This window comes from Gorilla gorilla, chromosome 16, assembly GCF_029281585.2.
Source record: "Gorilla gorilla gorilla isolate KB3781 chromosome 16, NHGRI_mGorGor1-v2.1_pri, whole genome shotgun sequence".
NCBI lineage: Eukaryota > Metazoa > Chordata > Mammalia > Primates > Hominidae > Gorilla > Gorilla gorilla.
Window position 1 is genome coordinate 10159938 of NC_073240.2, and position 24779 is coordinate 10184716.

The window sequence follows — 24779 nt, forward strand, 5'->3', positions numbered from 1 at the left end:
GAACGGAACGGAACGGGACGGAACGGAACGGAATGGAATGGAATGGAACGGAATTCCACGGAATGGAATGGAATGGAATGGAATGGAATGGAATGGAATGGAATGGAATTCAATGGAATAGAATGGAATGGATTGGAATGGAATGGAATAGAATGGAATGGAATGGAATGGAATGGAATGGAATGGAATGGAATGGAATGGAATGGGATGGAATGGAATGGAATGGAATGGAATGGAAAGCAATGGAATGGAATGGAATGGAATGGAATGGAATGGAATGGAATGGATTGGACACCAGTAGAATGGAATGGAATGGAATGGAATGGAATGGAATCTACCCGAGTAGAACGGAATGGAACGGAATGGAATGGAATGGAATGGACAGGAGCAGAACGGAATAGAATGCAATGGAATGGAATGGAATGTACCCGAGCAGAATGGAATGGAATGAAATGGAAATGGAAAGGGAATGGAAATGGAACGGGAATGGAAATGGAACGGGAACGGAAATGGAACGGGAATGGAAATGGAACGGGAACGGAAACGGAACGAGAACGGAAATGGAACGGGAACGGAAACGGAACGGGAACGGAAATGGAACGGGAATGGTAACGGAACGGGAATGGAAATGGAACGGGAATGGAAAAGGAACGGGAATGGAAATGGATCGGGAATGGAAATGGAACGGGAATGGTAATGGAACTGGAATGGAAATGGAACGGGAATGGAAAAGAAACGGGAATGGAAATGGAACGGGAATGGAAATGGAATGGGAATGGAAATGGAATGGAATGGAATGGAATGGAATGGAATGTACCGGAGTGGAGTGGAGTGGAGTGGAGTGGAGTAGAGTGCACTGGAACGGAATGGAATGGAATGGAATGGAATGGAACGGAACGGAATGTTCCCGAGAAGCACGGAATGGAATGGAATGGAATGGAATGGAATGGAATGGAATGGAATGTACCGGAGTGGAGTGGAGTGGAATGGAGTGGAGTGGAGTGGAGTGGAGTGGAATGGAATGGAATGGAATGGAATGGAATGGAATGGAATGCAATGGAATGCAATGGAATGGAAAGGAATGGAATGGAATGGAATGGAATGGAATGGAATGGAATGGAATGGAATGGAATTCAATGGAATGGAATGGAATGGAATGGAATTCTATGGAATGGAATGGAATGGAATGGAATGGAATTGAATTGAGTGCAATGCAATGCAATGGAATGCAATGGAATGGAAAGGAATGGAATGGAATGGAATGGAATCTACCCGAGTAGAACGGAATGGAATGGAATTGAATGGAATGTAACCGAGTAGAACGGAACGGAATGGAATGGAATGGAATGGAATGGAATGCAATGGAATGGAATGGAATGGAATGGAATGGAATGGAATGGAATGGAATGGAATGGACACCAGTAGAATGGAATTTAATGGAATGGAATGGAATGGAATGGAATGGAATGGAATGGAATGGAATGGAATCTACCCGAGTAGAACGGAATGGAACGGAATGGAATGGACAGGAGCAGAACGGAATAGAATGCAATGGAATGGAATGGAATGTACCCGAGCAGAATGGAATGGAATGAAATGGAAATGGAAAGGGAATGGAAATGGAACGGGAATGGAAATGGAACGGGAACGGAAATGGAACGGGAATGGAAATGGAACGTAAATGGAAACGGAACGAGAACGGAAATGGAAAGGGAACGGAAACGGAACGGGAACGGAAATGGAACGGGAATGGTAACGGAACGGGAATGGAAATGGAACGGGAATGGAAAAGGAACGGGAATGGAAATGGATCGGGAATGGAAATGGAACGGGAATGGTAATGGAACTGGAATGGAAATGGAACGGGAATGGAAAAGAAACGGGAATGGAAATGGAACGGGAATGGAAATGGAATGGGAATGGAAATGGAATGGAATGGAATGGAATGGAATGGAATGGAATGTACCGGAGTGGACTGGAGTGGAGTGGAGTGGAGTAGAGTGCCCTGGAACGGAATGGAATGGAATGGAACGGAACGGAATGTACCCGAGAAGCACGGAATGGAATGGAATGGAATGGAATGGAATGGAATGGAATGGAATGGAATGTACCGGAGTGGAGTGGAGTGGAATGGAGTGGAGTGGAGTGGAGTGGAGTGGAATGGAATGGAATGGAATGGAATGGAATGGAATGGAATGGAATGCAATGGAATGCAATGGAATGGAAAGGAATGGAATGGAATGGAATGGAATGGAATGGAATGGAATGGAATGCAATGGACACCAGTAGAATGGAATGGAATGGAATGGAATGGAATGGAATGGAATGGAATGGAATGGAATGGAATTCAATGGAATGGAATGGAATGGAATGGAATTCTATGGAATGGAATGGAATGGAATGGAATTCAATGGAATGGAATGGAATGGAATGGAATTCTATGGAATGGAATGGAGTGGAATCGAATGGAATCGAATGGAATCGAATGGAATGGAATGGAATAGAATGGAATCAACCCGAGTAGAACGGAACGGAACGCAACGGAACGGAACGGAACGGAACGGGACGGAACGGAACGGAATGGAATGGAATGGAACCGAATTCCATGGAATGGAATGGAATGGAATGGAATGGAATGGAATGGAATGGAATTCAATGGAATAGAATGGAATGGATTGGAATGGAATGGAATAGAATGGAATGGAATGGAATGGAATGGAATGGAATGGAATGGAATGGAATGGAATGGAATGGGATGGAATGGAATGGAATGGAATGGAATGGGATGGAATGGGATGGAATGGAATGGAATGGAATGGAATGGAATGTACCCGAGTAGAACGGAATGGAATGGAATGGAATGGATTGGAATGGAATGGAATGGAATGGAATGGAATGTAACCGAGTAGAACGGAATGGAATGTAATTGAATGGAATGTAACCGAGTTGAACGGAACGGAATGGAATGGAATGGAATGGAATGGAATGGAATGGAATGGAATTGAATTGAGTGCAATGCAATGCAATGGAATGCAATGGAATGGAAAGGAATGGAATGGAATGGAATGGAATCTACCCGAGTAGAACGGAATGGAATGGAATTGAATGGAATGTAACCGAGTAGAACGGAACGGAATGGAATGGAATGGAATGGAATGGAAAGCAATGGAATGGAATGGAATGGAATGGAATGGAATGGAATGGAATGGATTGGACACCAGTAGAATGGAATGGAATGGAATGGAATGGAATGGAATGGAATGGAATCTACCCGAGTAGAACGGAATGGAACGGAATGGAATGGAATGGAATGGACAGGAGCAGAACGGAATAGAATGCAATGGAATGGAATGGAATGTACCCGAGCAGAATGGAATGGAATGAAATGGAAATGGAAAGGGAATGGAAATGGAACGGGAATGGAAATGGAACGGGAACGGAAATGGAACGGGAATGGAAATGGAACGGGAACGGAAACGGAACGAGAACGGAAATGGAACGGGAACGGAAACGGAACGGGAACGGAAATGGAACGGGAATGGTAACGGAACGGGAATGGAAATGGAACGGGAATGGAAAAGGAACGGGAATGGAAATGGATCGGGAATGGAAATGGAACGGGAATGGTAATGGAACTGGAATGGAAATGGAACGGGAATGGAAAAGAAACGGGAATGGAAATGGAACGGGAATGGAAATGGAATGGGAATGGAAATGGAATGGAATGGAATGGAATGGAATGGAATGTACCGGAGTGGAGTGGAGTGGAGTGGAGTGGAGTAGAGTGCACTGGAACGGAATGGAATGGAATGGAATGGAATGGAACGGAACGGAATGTACCCGAGAAGCACGGAATGGAATGGAATGGAATGGAATGGAATGGAATGGAATGTACCGGAGTGGAGTGGAGTGGAATGGAGTGGAGTGGAGTGGAGTGGAGTGGAATGGAATGGAATGGAATGGAATGGAATGGAATGGAATGCAATGGAATGCAATGGAATGGAAAGGAATGGAATGGAATGGAATGGAATGGAATGGAATGGACACCAGTAGAATGGAATGGAATGGAATGGAATGGAATGGAATGGAATGGAATGGAATGGAATGGAATGGAATTCAATGGAATGGAATGGAATGGAATGGAATTCTATGGAATGGAATGGAATGGAATGGAATTCAATGGAATTGAATGGAATGGAATGGAATTCTATGGAATGGAATGGAGTGGAATCGAATGGAATCGAATGGAATCGAATGGAATGGAATGGAATAGAATGGAATCAACCCGAGTAGAACGGAACGGAACGCAACGGAACGGAACGGAACGGAACGGGACGGAACGGAACGGAATGGAATGGAATGGAACGGAATTCCATGGAATGGAATGGAATGGAATGGAATGGAATGGAATGGAATGGAATTGAATTCAATGGAATAGAATGGAATGGATTGGAATGGAATGGAATAGAATGGAATCAACCCAAGTAGAACGGAACGGAACACAACGGAACGGAACGGAACGCAACGGAACGGAACGGAACGGAACGGAACGGAACGGAATGGAATGGAACGGAATTCAGTGGAATGGAATTGAATGGAATGGAATTCTATGGAATGGAATGGAATGGAATGGAATGGAATGGAATGGAATCAACCCGAGTAGAACGGAACGGCACGCAACGGAACGGAACGGAATGGAACGGGGCGGAACGGAACGGAATGGAATATAATGCAACGGAATTCAATGGAATGGAATGGAATGGAATGGAATTCAATGGAATCGAATGGAATCGAATGGAATCGATTGGAATCGAATGGAATCGAATAGAATGGAATGGAATAGAATTTAATCAACCCGAGTAGAACGGAAAGGAACGCAACGGAACGGAACGGAACGGAACGGGACGGAACGGAACGGAATGGAATGGAAAGGAACGGAATTCAATTGAATGGAATGGAATGGAATGGAATTCAATGGAATGGAATGGAATGGAATGGAATGGAATTCAATGGAATGGAATGGAATGGAATGGAATGGAATGGAATGGAATGGAATGGAATGGAATGGAATTCAATGGAATGGAATGGAGTGGAATGGAATGGAATCGAATGGAATTGAATGGAATCGAATGGAATCAAATGGGATCGAATGGAATGGAATGGAATAGAATGCAATCAACCCGAGTAGAACGGAATGGAATGGAATGGAATGGAATGGGATGGAATGGAATGGAATGGAATGGAATGGAATGGAATGGAATTCAATGGAATGGAATGGAATGGAATGGAATGGAATGGAATGGAATGGAATGGAATGGAATGGAATGGAATTCAATGGAATGGAATGGAACTGAATGGAATTCAATGGAATGGAATGGAATGGAATGGAATGGAATTCAATGGAATGGAATGGAATGGAATGGAATGGAATGGAATGGAATGGAATGGAATTCCATGGAATGGAATGGAATTCCATGGAATGGAATGGAATGGAATGGAATGGAATGGAATGGAATGGAATGGAATGGAATAGAATGGAATCAACCCGAGTAGAACGGAATGGAATGGAATGGAATGTAATGGAATGGAATGGAATGGAATGGAATGGAATGGAATGTACCAAAGTAGAACGGAATGGAATGGAATGGAATGGAATGGAATGGAATGGAATGGAATGGAATGTACCCGAGTAGAACGGAATGGAATGGAATGGAATGGATTGGAATGGAATGGAATGGAATGGAATGGAATGTAACCGAGTAGAACGGAATGGAATGTAATTGAATGGAATGTAACCGAGTTGAACGGAACGGAATGGAATGGAATGGAATGGAATGGAATGGAATGGAATGGAATGGAATTGAGTGCAATGCAATGCAATGGAATGCAATGGAATGGAAAGGAATGGAATGGAATGGAATGGAATCTACCCGAGTAGAACGGAATGGAATGGAATTGAATGGAATGTAACCGAGTAGAACGGAACGGAATGGAATGGAATGGAATGGAATGGAATGCAATGGAATGGAATGGAATGGAATGGAATGGAATGGAATGGAATGGACACCAGTAGAATGGAATGGAATGGAATGGAATAGAATGGAATGGAATGGAATGGAATGGAATCTACCCGAGTAGAACGGAATGGAACGGAAAGGAATGGAATGGAATGGACAGGAGCAGAACGGAATAGAATGCAATGGAATGGAATGGAATGTACCCGAGCAGAATGGAATGGAATGAAATGGAAATGGAAAGGGAATGGAAATGGAACGGGAATGGAAATGGAACGGGAACGGAAATGGAACGGGAATGGAAATGGAACGGGAATGGAAAAGAAACGGGAATGGAAATGGAACGGGAATGGAAATGGAATGGGAATGGAAATGGAATGGAATGGAATGGAATGGAATGTAATGGAATGTACCGGAGTGGACTGGAGTGGAGTGGAGTGGAGTAGAGTGCTCTGGAACGGAATGGAATGGAATGGAATGGAATGGAACGGAACGGAATGTACCCGAGAAGCACGGAATGGAATGGAATGGAATGGAATGGAATGGAATGGAATGTACCGGAGTGGAGTGGAGTGGAATGGAGTGGAGTGGAGTGGAGTGGAGTGGAATGGAACGGAATGGAATGGAATGGAATGGAATGGAATGCAATGGAATGCAATGGAATGGAAAGGAATGGAATGGAATGGAATGGAATGGAATGGAATGGACACCAGTAGAATGGAATGGAATGGAATGGAATGGAATGGAATGGAATGGAATGGAATGGAATGGAATGGAATTCAATGGAATGGAATGGAATGGAATGGAATTCTATGGAATGGAATGGAATGGAATGGAATTCAATGGAATGGAATGGAATGGAATGGAATTCTATGGAATGGAATGGAGTGGAATCGAATGGAATCGAATGGAATCGAATGGAATGGAATGGAATAGAATGGAATCAACCCGAGTAGAACGGAACGGAACGCAACGGAACGGAACGGAACGGAACGGGACGGAACGGAACGGAATGGAATGGAATGGAACGGAATTCCACGGAATGGAATGGAATGGAATGGAATGGAATGGAATGGAATGGAATGGAATTCAATGGAATAGAATGGAATGGATTGGAATGGAATGGAATAGAATGGAATGGAATGGAATGGAATGGAATGGAATGGAATGGAATGGAATGGGATGGAATGGAATGGAATGGAATGGAATGGAAAGCAATGGAATGGAATGGAATGGAATGGAATGGAATGGAATGGAATGGATTGGACACCAGTAGAATGGAATGGAATGGAATGGAATGGAATGGAATCTACCCGAGTAGAACGGAATGGAACGGAATGGAATGGAATGGAATGGACAGGAGCAGAACGGAATAGAATGCAATGGAATGGAATGGAATGTACCCGAGCAGAATGGAATGGAATGAAATGGAAATGGAAAGGGAATGGAAATGGAACGGGAATGGAAATGGAACGGGAACGGAAATGGAACGGGAATGGAAATGGAACGGGAACGGAAACGGAACGAGAACGGAAATGGAACGGGAACGGAAACGGAACGGGAACGGAAATGGAACGGGAATGGTAACGGAACGGGAATGGAAATGGAACGGGAATGGAAAAGGAACGGGAATGGAAATGGATCGGGAATGGAAATGGAACGGGAATGGTAATGGAACTGGAATGGAAATGGAACGGGAATGGAAAAGAAACGGGAATGGAAATGGAACGGGAATGGAAATGGAATGGGAATGGAAATGGAATGGAATGGAATGGAATGGAATGGAATGTACCGGAGTGGAGTGGAGTGGAGTGGAGTGGAGTAGAGTGCACTGGAACGGAATGGAATGGAATGGAATGGAATGGAACGGAACGGAATGTTCCCGAGAAGCACGGAATGGAATGGAATGGAATGGAATGGAATGGAATGGAATGGAATGTACCGGAGTGGAGTGGAGTGGAATGGAGTGGAGTGGAGTGGAGTGGAGTGGAATGGAATGGAATGGAATGGAATGGAATGGAATGGAATGCAATGGAATGCAATGGAATGGAAAGGAATGGAATGGAATGGAATGGAATGGAATGGAATGGAATGGAATGGAATGGAATGGAATTCAATGGAATGGAATGGAATGGAATGGAATTCTATGGAATGGAATGGAATGGAATGGAATGGAATTGAATTGAGTGCAATGCAATGCAATGGAATGCAATGGAATGGAAAGGAATGGAATGGAATGGAATGGAATCTACCCGAGGAGAACGGAATGGAATGGAATTGAATGGAATGTAACCGAGTAGAACGGAACGGAATGGAATGGAATGGAATGGAATGGAATGCAATGGAATGGAATGGAATGGAATGGAATGGAATGGAATGGAATGGAATGGAATGGACACCAGTAGAATGGAATGGAATGGAATGGAATGGAATGGAATGGAATGGAATGGAATGGAATGGAATCTACCCGAGTAGAACGGAATGGAACGGAATGGAATGGACAGGAGCAGAACGGAATAGAATGCAATGGAATGGAATGGAATGTACCCGAGCAGAATGGAATGGAATGAAATGGAAATGGAAAGGGAATGGAAATGGAACGGGAATGGAAATGGAACGGGAACGGAAATGGAACGGGAATGGAAATGGAACGTAAATGGAAACGGAACGAGAACGGAAATGGAAAGGGAACGGAAACGGAACGGGAACGGAAATGGAACGGGAATGGTAACGGAACGGGAATGGAAATGGAACGGGAATGGAAAAGGAACGGGAATGGAAATGGATCGGGAATGGAAATGGAACGGGAATGGTAATGGAACTGGAATGGAAATGGAACGGGAATGGAAAAGAAACGGGAATGGAAATGGAACGGGAATGGAAATGGAATGGGAATGGAAATGGAATGGAATGGAATGGAATGGAATGGAATGGAATGTACCGGAGTGGACTGGAGTGGAGTGGAGTGGAGTAGAGTGCCCTGGAACGGAATGGAATGGAATGGAACGGAACGGAATGTACCCGAGAAGCACGGAATGGAATGGAATGGAATGGAATGGAATGGAATGGAATGGAATGGAATGTACCGGAGTGGAGTGGAGTGGAATGGAGTGGAGTGGAGTGGAGTGGAGTGGAATGGAATGGAATGGAATGGAATGGAATGGAATGGAATGGAATGCAATGGAATGCAATGGAATGGAAAGGAATGGAATGGAATGGAATGGAATGGAATGGAATGGAATGGAATGCAATGGACACCAGTAGAATGGAATGGAATGGAATGGAATGGAATGGAATGGAATGGAATGGAATGGAATTCAATGGAATGGAATGGAATGGAATGGAATTCTATGGAATGGAATGGAATGGAATGGAATTCAATGGAATGGAATGGAATGGAATGGAATTCTATGGAATGGAATGGAGTGGAATCGAATGGAATCGAATGGAATCGAATGGAATGGAATGGAATAGAATGGAATCAACCCGAGTAGAACGGAACGGAACGCAACGGAACGGAACGGAACGGAACGGGACGGAACGGAACGGAATGGAATGGAATGGAACCGAATTCCATGGAATGGAATGGAATGGAATGGAATGGAATGGAATGGAATGGAATGGAATTCAATGGAATAGAATGGAATGGATTGGAATGGAATGGAATAGAATGGAATGGAATGGAATGGAATGGAATGGAATGGAATGGAATGGAATGGAATGGGATGGAATGGAATGGAATGGAATGGAATGGGATGGAATGGGATGGAATGGAATGGAATGGAATGGAATGGAATGGAATGGAATTCCATGGAATGGAATGGAACGGAATGGAATTCAATGGAATGGAATGGAATGGAATGGAATGGAATGGAATGGAATGGAATGGAATTCCATGGAATGGAATGGAATGGAATGGAATTCCATGGAATGGAATGGAATGGAATGGAATTCCATGGAATGGAATGGAATGGAATCGAATGGAATGAAATGGAATGGAATGGAATGGAATGGAATGGAATAGAATGGAATCAACCTGAGTAGAACGGAATGGAATGGAATGGAATGTAATGGAATGGAATGGAATGGAATGGAATGGAATTCCATGGAATGGAATGGAATGGAATGGAATGGAATGGAATGGAATGGAATCAACCCGAGTAGAACGGAACGGCACGCAACGGAACGGAACGGAATGGAACGGGGCGGAACGGAACGGAATGGAATATAATACAACGGAATTCAATGGAATGGAATGGAATGGAATGGAATTCAATGGAATCGAATGGAATCGAATGGAATCGATTGGAATCGAATGGAATCGAATAGAATGGAATGGAATAGAATTTAATCAACCCGAGTAGAACGGAACGGAACGCAACGTAACGGAACGGAACGGAACGGGACGGAACGGAACGGAATGGAATGGAATGGAACGGAATTCAATTGAATGGAATGGAATGGAATGGAATTCAATGGAATGGAATGGAATGGAATGGAATGGAATTCAATGGAATGGAATGGAATGGAATGGAATGGAACGGAATTCAATTGAATGGAATGGAATGGAATGGAATTCAATGGAATGGAATGGAATGGAATGGAATGGAATTCCATGGAATGGAATGGAATGGAATGGAATGGAATGGAATGGAATGGGAAGGAATGGAATGGAATTCAATGGAATGGAATGGAACGGAATGGAATTCAATGGAATGGAATGGAATGGAATCGAATGGAATTCGATGGAATGGAATGGAATCGAATGGAATTCGATGGAATGGAATGGAATGGAATGGAATGGAATGGAATGGAATGGAATGTACCAAAGTAGAACGGAATGGAATGGAATGGAATGGAATGGAATGGAATGGAATGGAATGGAATGGAATGTACCCGAGTAGAACTGAATGGAATGGAATGGAATGGATTGGAATGGAATGGAATGGAATGGAATGGAATGTAACCGAGTAGAACGGAATGGAATGTAATTGAATGGAATGTAACCGAGTTGAACGGAACGGAATGGAATGGAATGGAATGGAATGGAATGGAATGGAATGGAATTGAATTGAGTGCAATGCAATGCAATGGAATGCAATGGAATGGAAAGGAATGGAATGGAATGGAATGGAATCTACCCGAGTAGAACGGAATGGAATGGAATTGAATGGAATGTAACCGAGTAGAACGGAACGGAATGGAATGGAATGGAATGGAATGGAAAGCAATGGAATGGAATGGAATGGAATGGAATGGAATGGAATGGAATGGATTGGACACCAGTAGAATGGAATGGAATGGAATGGAATGGAATGGAATGGAATGGAATGGAATCTACCCGAGTAGAACGGAATGGAACGGAATGGAATGGAATGGAATGGACAGGAGCAGAACGGAATAGAATGCAATGGAATGGAATGGAATGTACCCGAGCAGAATGGAATGGAATGAAATGGAAATGGAAAGGGAATGGAAATGGAACGGGAATGGAAATGGAACGGGAACGGAAATGGAACGGGAATGGAAATGGAACGGGAACGGAAACGGAACGAGAACGGAAATGGAACGGGAACGGAAACGGAACGGGAACGGAAATGGAACGGGAATGGTAACGGAACGGGAATGGACATGGAACGGGAATGGAAAAGGAACGGGAATGGAAATGGATCGGGAATGGAAATGGAACGGGAATGGTAATGGAACTGGAATGGAAATGGAACGGGAATGGAAAAGAAACGGGAATGGAAATGGAACGGGAATGGAAATGGAATGGGAATGGAAATGGAATGGAATGGAATGGAATGGAATGGAATGTACCGGAGTGGAGTGGAGTGGAGTGGAGTGGAGTAGAGTGCACTGGAACGGAATGGAATGGAATGGAATGGAATGGAACGGAACGGAATGTACCCGAGAAGCACGGAATGGAATGGAATGGAATGGAATGGAATGGAATGGAATGTACCGGAGTGGAGTGGAGTGGAATGGAGTGGAGTGGAGTGGAGTGGAGTGGAATGGAATGGAATGGAATGGAATGGAATGGAATGGAATGCAATGGAATGCAATGGAATGGAAAGGAATGGAATGGAATGGAATGGAATGGAATGGAATGGACACCAGTAGAATGGAATGGAATGGAATGGAATGGAATGGAATGGAATGGAATGGAATGGAATGGAATTCAATGGAATGGAATGGAATGGAATGGAATTCTATGGAATGGAATGGAATGGAATGGAATTCAATGGAATTGAATGGAATGGAATGGAATTCTATGGAATGGAATGGAGTGGAATCGAATGGAATCGAATGGAATCGAGTGGAATGGAATGGAATAGAATGGAATCAACCCGAGTAGAACGGAACGGAACGCAACGGAACGGAACGGAACGGAACGGGACGGAACGGAACGGAATGGAATGGAATGGAACGGAATTCCATGGAATGGAATGGAATGGAATGGAATGGAATGGAATGGAATGGAATTGAATTCAATGGAATAGAATGGAATGGATTGGAATGGAATGGAATAGAATGGAATCAACCCAAGTAGAACGGAACGGAACACAACGGAACGGAACGGAACGCAACGGAACGGAACGGAACGGAACGGAACGGAACGGAATGGAATGGAACGGAATTCAGTGGAATGGAATTGAATGGAATGGAATTCTATGGAATGGAATGGAATGGAATGGAATGGAATGGAATGGAATCAACCCGAGTAGAACGGAACGGCACGCAACGGAACGGAACGGAATGGAACGGGGCGGAACGGAACGGAATGGAATATAATGCAACGGAATTCAATGGAATGGAATGGAATGGAATGGAATTCAATGGAATCGAATGGAATCGAATGGAATCGATTGGAATCGAATGGAATCGAATAGAATGGAATGGAATAGAATTTAATCAACCCGAGTAGAACGGAAAGGAACGCAACGGAACGGAACGGAACGGAACGGGACGGAACGGAACGGAATGGAATGGAATGGAACGGAATTCAATTGAATGGAATGGAATGGAATGGAATTCAATGGAATGGAATGGAATGGAATGGAATGGAATTCAATGGAATGGAATGGAATGGAATGGAATGGAATGGAATGGAATGGAATGGAATGGAATTCAATGGAATGGAATGGAGTGGAATGGAATGGAATCGAATGGAATTGAATGGAATCGAATGGAATCAAATGGGATCGAATGGAATGGAATGGAATAGAATGCAATCAACCCGAGTAGAACGGAATGGAATGGAATGGAATGGAATGGGATGGAATGGAATGGAATGGAATGGAATGGAATGGAATGGAATTCAATGGAATGGAATGGAATGGAATGGAATGGAATGGAATGGAATGGAATGGAATGGAATTCAATGGAATGGAATGGAACTGAATGGAATTCAATGGAATGGAATGGAATGGAATGGAATGGAATTCAATGGAATGGAATGGAATGGAATGGAATGGAATGGAATGGAATTCCATGGAATGGAATGGAATTCCATGGAATGGAATGGAATGGAATGGAATGGAATGGAATGGAATGGAATAGAATGGAATCAACCCGAGTAGAACGGAATGGAATGGAATGGAATGTAATGGAATGGAATGGAATGGAATGGAATGGAATGGAATGTACCAAAGTAGAACGGAATGGAATGGAATGGAATGGAATGGAATGGAATGGAATGGAATGTACCCGAGTAGAACGGAATGGAATGGAATGGAATGGATTGGAATGGAATGGAATGGAATGGAATGGAATGTAACCGAGTAGAACGGAATGGAATGTAATTGAATGGAATGTAACCGAGTTGAACGGAACGGAATGGAATGGAATGGAATGGAATGGAATGGAATGGAATGGAATGGAATTGAGTGCAATGCAATGCAATGGAATGCAATGGAATGGAAAGGAATGGAATGGAATGGAATGGAATCTACCCGAGTAGAACGGAATGGAATGGAATTGAATGGAATGTAACCGAGTAGAACGGAACGGAATGGAATGGAATGGAATGGAATGGAATGCAATGGAATGGAATGGAATGGAATGGAATGGAATGGAATGGAATGGACACCAGTAGAATGGAATGGAATGGAATGGAATGGAATGGAATGGAATGGAATGGGATGGAATCTACCCGAGTAGAACGGAATGGAACGGAATGGAATGGAATGGAATGGACAGGAGCAGAACGGAATAGAATGCAATGGAATGGAATGGAATGTACCCGAGCAGAATGGAATGGAATGAAATGGAAATGGAAAGGGAATGGAAATGGAACGGGAATGGAAATGGAACGGGAACGGAAATGGAACGGGAATGGAAATGGAACGGGAATGGAAACGGAACGAGAACGGAAATGGAACGGGAACGGAAACGGAACAGGAACGGAAATGGAACGGGAATGGTAACGGAACGGGAATGGAAATGGAACGGGAATGGAAAAGGAACGGGAATGGAAATGGATCGGGAATGGAAATGGAACGGGAATGGTAATGGAACTGGAATGGAAATGGAACGGGAATGGAAAAGAAACGGGAATGGAAATGGAACGGGAATGGAAATGGAATGGGAATGGAAATGGAATGGAATGGAATGGAATGGAATGTAATGGAATGTACCGGAGTGGACTGGAGTGGAGTGGAGTGGAGTAGAGTGCTCTGGAACGGAATGGAATGGAATGGAATGGAATGGAACGGAACGGAATGTACCCGAGAAGCACGGAATGGAATGGAATGGAATGGAATGGAATGGAATGGAATGTACCGGAGTGGAGTGGAGTGGAATGGAGTGGAGTGGAGTGGAGTGGAGTGGAATGGAATGGAATGGAATGGAATGGAATGGAATGGAATGCAATGGAATGCAATGGAATGGAAAGGAATGGAATGGAATGGAATGGAATGGAATGGAATGGACACCAGTAGAATGGAATGGAATGGAATGGAATGGAATGGAATGGAATGGAATGGAATGGAATGGAATGGAATGGAATGGAATTCAATGGAATGGAATGGAATGGAATGGAATTCTATGGAATGGAATGGAATGGAATGGAATTCAATGGAATGGAATGGAATGGAATGGAATTCTATGGAATGGAATGGAGTGGAATCGAATGGAATCGAATGGAATCGAATGGAATGGAATGGAATAGAATGGAATCAACCCGAGTAGAACGGAACGGAACGCAACGGAACGGAACGGAACGGAACGGGACGGAACGGAACGGAATGGAATGGAATGGAACGGAATTCCACGGAATGGAATGGAATGGAATGGAATGGAATGGAATGGAATGGAATGGAATGGAATTCAATGGAATAGAATGGAATGGATTGGAATGGAATGGAATAGAATGGAATGGAATGGAATGGAATGGAATGGAATGGAATGGAATGGAATGGAATGGGATGGAATGGAATGGAATGGAATGGAATGGAAAGCAATGGAATGGAATGGAATGGAATGGAATGGAATGGAATGGAATGGATTGGACACCAGTAGAATGGAATGGAATGGAATGGAATGGAATGGAATGGAATCTACCCGAGTAGAACGGAATGGAACGGAATGGAATGGAATGGAATGGACAGGAGCAGAACGGAATAGAATGCAATGGAATGGAATGGAATGTACCCGAGCAGAATGGAATGGAATGAAATGGAAATGGAAAGGGAATGGAAATGGAACGGGAATGGAAATGGAACGGGAACGGAAATGGAACGGGAATGGAAATGGAACGGGAACGGAAACGGAACGAGAACGGAAATGGAACGGGAACGGAAACGGAACGGGAACGGAAATGGAACGGGAATGGTAACGGAACGGGAATGGAAATGGAACGGGAATGGAAAAGGAACGGGAATGGAAATGGATCGGGAATGGAAATGGAACGGGAATGGTAATGGAACTGGAATGGAAATGGAACGGGAATGGAAAAGAAACGGGAATGGAAATGGAACGGGAATGGAAATGGAATGGGAATGGAAATGGAATGGAATGGAATGGAATGGAATGGAATGTACCGGAGTGGAGTGGAGTGGAGTGGAGTGGAGTAGAGTGCACTGGAACGGAATGGAATGGAATGGAATGGAATGGAACGGAACGGAATGTACCCGAGAAGCACGGAATGGAATGGAATGGAATGGAATGGAATGGAATGGAATGGAATGTACCGGAGTGGAGTGGAGTGGAATGGAGTGGAGTGGAGTGGAGTGGAGTGGAATGGAATGGAATGGAATGGAATGGAATGGAATGGAATGCAATGGAATGCAATGGAATGGAAAGGAATGGAATGGAATGGAATGGAATGGAATGGAATGGAATGGAATGGAATTCAATGGAATGGAATGGAATGGAATGGAATTCTATGGAATGGAATGGAATGGAATGGAATTCAATGGAATGGAATGGAATGGAATGGAATTCTATGGAATGGAATGGAGTGGAATCGAATGGAATCGAATGGAATCGAATGGAATGGAATGGAATAGAATGGAATCAACCCGAGTAGAACGGAACGGAACGCAACGGAACGGAACGGAACGGAACGGGACGGAACGGAACGGAATGGAATGGAATGGAACGGAATTCCATGGAATGGAATGGAATGGAATGGAATGGAATGGAATGGAATGGAATTGAATTCAATGGAATAGAATGGAATGGATTGGAATGGAATGGAATAGAATGGAATCAACCCAAGTAGAACGGAACGGAACACAACGGAACGGAACGGAACGCAACAGAACGGAACGGAACGGAACGGAATGGAATGGAATGGAACGGAATTCAGTGGAATGGAATGGAATGGAATGGAATTCTATGGAATGGAATGGAATGGAATGGAATGGAATGGAATGGAATCAACCCGAGTAGAACGGAACGGCACGCAACGGAACGGAACGGAATGGAACGGGGCGGAACGGAACGGAATGGAATATAATGCAACGGAATTCAATGGAATGGAATGGAATGGAATGGAATTCAATGGAATCGAATGGAATTGAATGGAATCGATTGGAATCGAATGGAATCGAATAGAATGGAATGGAATAGAATTTAATCAACCCGAGTAGAACGGAAAGGAACGCAACGGAACGGAACGGAACGGAACGGGACGGAACGGAACGGAATGGAATGGAATGGAACGGAATTCAATGGAATGGAATGGAATGGAATGGAATGGAATGGAATGGAATGGAATGGAATGGAATGGAATTCAATGGAATGGAATGGAGTGGAATGGAATGGAATCGAATGGAATTGAATGGAATCGAATGGAATCAAATGGGATCGAATGGAATGGAATGGAATAGAATGCAATCAACCCGAGTAGAACGGAATGGAATGGAATGGAATGGAATGGGATGGAATGGAATGGAATGGAATGGAATGGAATGGAATGGAATTCAATGCAATGGAATGGAATGGAATGGAATGGAATGGAATGGAATGGAATGGAATGGAATTCAATGGAATGGAATGGAACGGAATGGAATTCAATGGAATGGAATGGAATGGAATGGAATGGAATTCCATGGAATGGAATGGAATGGAATGGAATGGAATGGAATGGAATGGAATGGAATTCCATGGAATGGAATGGAATGGAATGGAATGGAATGGAATGGAATGGAATGGAATGGAATGGAATAGAATGGAATCAACCCGAGTAGAACGGAATGGAATGGAATGGAATGTAATGGAATGGAATGGAATGGAATGGAATGGAATGTACCAAAGTAGAACGGAATGGAATGGAATGGAATGGAATGGAATGGAATGGAATGGAATGTACCCGAGTAGAACGGAATGGAATGGAATGGAATGGATTGGAATGGAATGGAATGGAATGGAATGGAATGTAACCGAGTAGAACGGAATGGAATGTAATTGAATGGAATGTAACAGAGTTGAACGGAACGGAATGGAATGGAATGGAATGGAATGGAATGGAATGGAATGGAATGGAATTGAATTGAGTGCAATGCAATGCAATGGAATGCAATGGAATGGAAAGGAATGGAATGGAATGGAATGGAATCTACCCGAGTAGAACGGAATGGAATGGAATTGAATGGAATGTAACCGAGTAGAACGGAACGGAATGGAATGGAATGGAATGGAATGGAATGCAATGGAATGGAATGGAATGGAATGGAATGGAATGGAATGGAATGGAATGGAATGGACACCAGTAGAATGGAATGGAATGGAATGGAATGGAATGGAATGGAATGGAATGGAATGGAATGGAATCTACCCGAGTAGAACGGAATGGAACGGAATGGAATGGAATGGAATATACCCGAGCAGAATGGAATGGAATGAAATGGAATGGAATGGAATGTACCCGAGCAGAATGGAATGGAATGAAATGGAAATGGAAAGGGAATGGAAATGGAACGGGAATGGAAATGGAACGGGAACGGAAATGGAACGGGAATGGAAATGGAACGGGAACGGAAACGGAACGAGAACGGAAATGGAACGGGAACGGAAACGGAACGGGAACGGAAATGGAACGGGAATGGTAACGGAACGGGAATGGAAATGGAACGGGAATGGAAAAGGAACGGGAATGGAAATGGATCGGGAATGGAAATGGAACGGGAATGGTAATGGAACTGGAATGGAAATGGAACGGGAATGGAAAAGAAACGGGAATGGAAATGGAACGGGAATGGAAATGGAATGGGAATGGAAATGGAATGGAATGGAATGGAATGGAATGGAATGGAATGTACCGGAGTGGACTGGAGTGGAGTGGAGTGGAGTAGAGTGCACTGGAACGGAATGGAATGGAATGGAATGGAACGGAACGGAATGTACCCGAGAAGCACGGAATGGAATGGAATGGAATGGAATGGAATGGAATGGAATGTACCGGAGTGGAGTGGAGTGGAATGGAGTGGAGTGGAGTGGAGTGGAGTGGAATGGAATGGAATGGAATGGAATGGAATGGAATGCAATGGAATGCAATGGAATGGAAAGGAATGGAATGGAATGGAATGGAATGGAATGGAATGGAATGGACACCAGTAGAATGGAATGGAATGGAATGGAATGGAATGGAATGGAATGGAATTCAATGGAATGGAATGGAATGGAATGGAATTCTATGGAATGGAATGGAATGGAATGGAATTCAATGGAATGGAATGGAATGGAATGGAATTCTATGGAATGGAATGGAGTGGAATCGAATGGAATCGAATGGAATCGAATGGAATGGAATGGAATAGAATGGAATCAACCCGAGTAGAACGGAACGGAACGCAACGGAACGGAACGGAACGGAATGGAATGGAATGGAATGGAATGGAATGGAATGGAATGGAATTCAATGGAATGGAATGGAGTGGAATGGAATGGAATCGAATGGAATTGAATGGAATCGAATGGAATCAAATGGGATCGAATGGAATGGAATGGAATAGAATGCAATCAACCCGAGTAGAACGGAATGGAATGGAATGGAATGGAATGGGATGGAATGGAATGGAATGGAATGGAATGGAATGGAATGGAATGGAATGGAATTCAATGCAATGGAATGGAATGGAATGGAATGGAATGGAATGGAATGGAATGGAATGGAATTCAATGGAATGGAATGGAACGGAATGGAATTCAATGGAATGGAATGGAATGGAATGGAATGGAATTCAATGGAATGGAATGGAATGGAATGGAATGGAATGGAATGGAATGGAATGGAATTCCATGGAATGGAATGGAATTCCATGGAATGGAATGGAATGGAATGGAATGGAATGGAATGGAATGGAATGGAATGGAATAGAATGGAATCAACCCGAGTAGAACGGAATGGAATGGAATGGAATGTAATGGAATGGAATGGAATGGAATGGAATGGAATGTACCAAAGTAGAACGGAATGGAATGGAATGGAATGGAATGGAATGGAATGGAATGGAATGTACCCGAGTAGAACGGAATGGAATGGAATGGAATGGATTGGAATGGAATGGAATGGAATGGAATGGAATGTAACCGAGTAGAACGGAATGGAATGTAATTGAATGGAATGTAACAGAGTTGAACGGAACGGAATGGAATGGAATGGAATGGAATGGAATGGAATGGAATGGAATGGAATTGAATTGAGTGCAATGCAATGCAATGGAATGCAATGGAATGGAAAGGAATGGAATGGAATGGAATGGAATCTACCCGAGTAGAACGGAATGGAATGGAATTGAATGGAATGTAACCGAGTAGAACGGAACGGAATGGAATGGAATGGAATGGAATGGAATGCAATGGAATGGAATGGAATGGAATGGAATGGAATGGAATGGAATGGAATGGAATGGACACCAGTAGAATGGAATGGAATGGAATGGAATGGAATGGAATGGAATGGAATGGAATGGAATGGAATGGAATCTACCCGAGTAGAACGGAATGGAACGGAATGGAATGGAATGGAATGGACAGGAGCAGAACGGAATAGAATGCAATGGAATGGAATGGAATGTACCCGAGCAGAATGGAATGGAATGAAATGGAAATGGAAAGGGAATGGAAATGGAACGGGAATGGAAATGGAACGGGAACGGAAATGGAACGGGAATGGAAATGGAACGGGAATGGAAACGGAACGAGAACGGAAATGGAACGGGAACGGAAACGGAACGGGAACGGAAATGGAACGGGAATGGTAACGGAACGGGAATGGAAATGGAAAGGGAATGGAAAAGGAACGGGAATGGAAATGGATCGGGAATGGAAATGGAACGGGAATGGTAATGGAACTGGAATGGAAATGGAACGGGAATGGAAAAGAAACGGGAATGGAAATGGAACGGGAATGGAAATGGAATGGGAATGGAAATGGAATGGAATGGAATGGAATGGAATGGAATGGAATGTACCGGAGTGGACTGGAGTGGAGTGGAGTGGAGTAGAGTGCACTGGAACGGAATGGAATGGAATGGAATGGAACGGAACGGAATGTACCCGAGAAGCACGGAATGGAATGGAATGGAATGGAATGGAATGGAATGGAATGTACCGGAGTGGAGTGGAGTGGAATGGAGTGGAGTGGAGTGGAGTGGAGTGGAATGGAATGGAATGGAATGGAATGGAATGGAATGCAATGGAATGCAATGGAATTGAAAGGAATGGAATGGAATGGAATGGAATGGAATGGAATGGAATGGACACCAGTAGAATGGAATGGAATGGAATGGAATGGAATGGAATGGAATGGAATGGAATGGAATTCAATGGAATGGAATGGAATGGAATGGAATTCTATGGAATGGAATGGAATGGAATGGAATTCAATGGAATGGAATGGAATGGAATGGAATTCTATGGAATGGAATGGAGTGGAATCGAATGGAATCGAATGGAATCGAATGGAATGGAATGGAATAGAATGGAATCAACCCGAGTAGAACGGAACGGAACGCAACGGAACGGAACGGAACGGAACGGGACGGAACGGAACGGAATGGAATGGAATGGAACGGAATTCCATGGAATGGAATGGAATGGAATGGAATGGAATGGAATGGAATTCAATGGAATAGAATGGAATGGATTGGAATGGAATGGAATAGAATGGAATGGAATGGAATGGAATGGAATGGAATGGAATGGAATGGGATGGAATGGAATGGAATGGAATGGGATGGGATGGAATGGAATGGAATGGAATGGAATGGAATGGAATGGAATGGAATTCAATGGAATGGAATGGAACGGAATGGAATTCCATGGAATGGAATGGAATGGAATGGAATGGAATGGAATGGAATGGAATGGAATGGAATGGAATTCCATGGAATGGAATGGAATGGAATGGAATGGAATGGAATGGAATGGAATGGAATGGAATGGAATTCCATGGAATGGAATGGAATGGAATGGAATTCCATGGAATGGAATGGAATGGAATCGAATGGAATGAAATGGAATGGAATGGAATGGAATGGAATGGAATAGAATGGAATCAACCTGAGTAGAACGGAATGGAATGGAATGGAATGTAATGGAATGGAATGGAATGGAATGGAATGGAATTCCATGGAATGGAATGGAATGGAATGGAATTCAATGGAATGGAATGGAATGGAATCGAATGGAATGAAATGGAATGGAATGGAATGGAATGGAATGGAATAGAATGGAATCAACCTGAGTAGAACGGAATGGAATGGAATGGAATGTAATGGAATGGAATGGAACGGAACGGAATGGAATGGAATGGAATGGAATGGAATGGAATGGAATGGAATGGAATGGAATGTACCAAAGTAGAACGGAATGGAATGGAATGGTATGGAATGGAATGGAATGGAATGGAATGGAATGTACCCGAGTAGAACGGAATGGTATGGAATGGAATGGATTGGAATGGAATGGAATGGAATGGAATGTAACCGAGTAGAACGGAATGGAATGTAATTGAATGGAATGTAACCGAGTTGAACGGAACGGAATGGAATGGAATGGAATGGAATGGAATGGAATGGAATGGAATGGAATGGAATTGAGTGCAATGCAATGCAATGGAATGCAATGGAATGGAAAGGAATGGAATGGAATGGAATGGAATCTACCCGAGTAGAACGGAATGGAATGGAATTGAATGGAATGTAACCGAGTAGAACGGAACGGAATGGAATGGAATGGAATGGAATGCAATGGAATGGAATGGAATGGAATGGAATGGAATGGAATGGAATGGACACCAGTAGAATGGAATGGAATGGAATGGAATGGAATGGAATGGAATGGAATGGAATGGAATGGAATCTACCCGAGTAGAACGGAATGGAACGGAATGGAATGGAATGGAATGGACAGGAGCAGAACGGAATGGAATGCAATGGAATGGAATGGAATGTACCCGAGCAGAACGGAATGGAATGAAATGGAAATGGAAAGGGAATGGAAATGGAACGGGAATGGAAATGGAACGGGAACGGAAATGGAACGGGAATGGAAATGGAACGGGAACGGAAACGGAACGAGAACGGAAATGGAACGGGAACGGACACGGAACGGGAACGGAAATGGAACGGGAATGGTAACGGAACGGGAATGGAAATGGAACGGGAATGGAAAAGGAACGGGAATGGAAATGGATCGGGAATGGAAATGGAACGGGAATGGTAATGGAACTGGAATGGAAATGGAACGGGAATGGAAAAGAAACGGGAATGGAAATGGAACGGGAATGGAAATGGAATGGGAATGGAAATGGAATGGAATGGAATGGAATGGAATGGAATGGAATGTACCGGAGTGGAGTGGAGTGGAGTGGAGTGGAGTAGAGTGCACTGGAACGGAATGGAATGGAATGGAATGGAATGGAACGGAACGGAATGTACCCGAGAAGCACGGAATGGAATGGAATGGAATGGAATGGAATGGAATGGAATGGAATGTACCGGAGTGGAGTGGAGTGGAATGGAGTGGAGTGGAGTGGAGTGGAGTGGAATGGAATGGAATGGAATGGAATGGAATGGAATGGAATGGAATGCAATGGAATGCAATGGAATGGAAAGGAATGGAATGGAGTGGAATGGAATGGAATGGAATGGAATGGACACCAGTAGAATGGAATGGAATGGAATGGAATGGAATGGAATGGAATGGAATGGAATGGAATGGAATGGACACCAGTAGAATGGAATGGAATGGAATGGAATGGAATGTAATGGAATGGAATGGAATGTAATGGAATGGAATGGAATGGAATGGAATGGAATTCCATGGAATGGAATGGAATGGAATGGAATTCAATGGAATGGAATGGAATGGAATCGAATGGAATGAAATGGAATGGAATGGAATGGAATGGAATGGAATAGAATGGAATCAACCTGAGTAGAACGGAATGGAATGGAATGGAATGTAATGGAATGGAATGGAACGGAACGGAATGGAATGGAATGGAATGGAATGGAATGGAATGGAATGGAATGGAATGGAATGTACCAAAGTAGAACGGAATGGAATGGAATGGTATGGAATGGAATGGAATGGAATGGAATGGAATGTACCCGAGTAGAACGGAATGGTATGGAATGGAATGGATTGGAATGGAATGGAATGGAATGGAATGTAACCGAGTAGAACGGAATGGAATGTAATTGAATGGAATGTAACCGAGTTGAACGGAACGGAATGGAATGGAATGGAATGGAATGGAATGGAATGGAATGGAATGGAATGGAATTGAGTGCAATGCAATGCAATGGAATGCAATGGAATGGAAAGGAATGGAATGGAATGGAATGGAATCTACCCGAGTAGAACGGAATGGAATGGAATTGAATGGAATGTAACCGAGTAGAACGGAACGGAATGGAATGGAATGGAATGGAATGCAATGGAATGGAATGGAATGGAATGGAATGGAATGGAATGGAATGGACACCAGTAGAATGGAATGGAATGGAATGGAATGGAATGGAATGGAATGGAATGGAATGGAATGGAATCTACCCGAGTAGAACGGAATGGAACGGAATGGAATGGAATGGAATGGACAGGAGCAGAACGGAATGGAATGCAATGGAATGGAATGGAATGTACCCGAGCAGAACGGAATGGAATGAAATGGAAATGGAAAGGGAATGGAAATGGAACGGGAATGGAAATGGAACGGGAACGGAAATGGAACGGGAATGGAAATGGAACGGGAACGGAAACGGAACGAGAACGGAAATGGAACGGGAACGGACACGGAACGGGAACGGA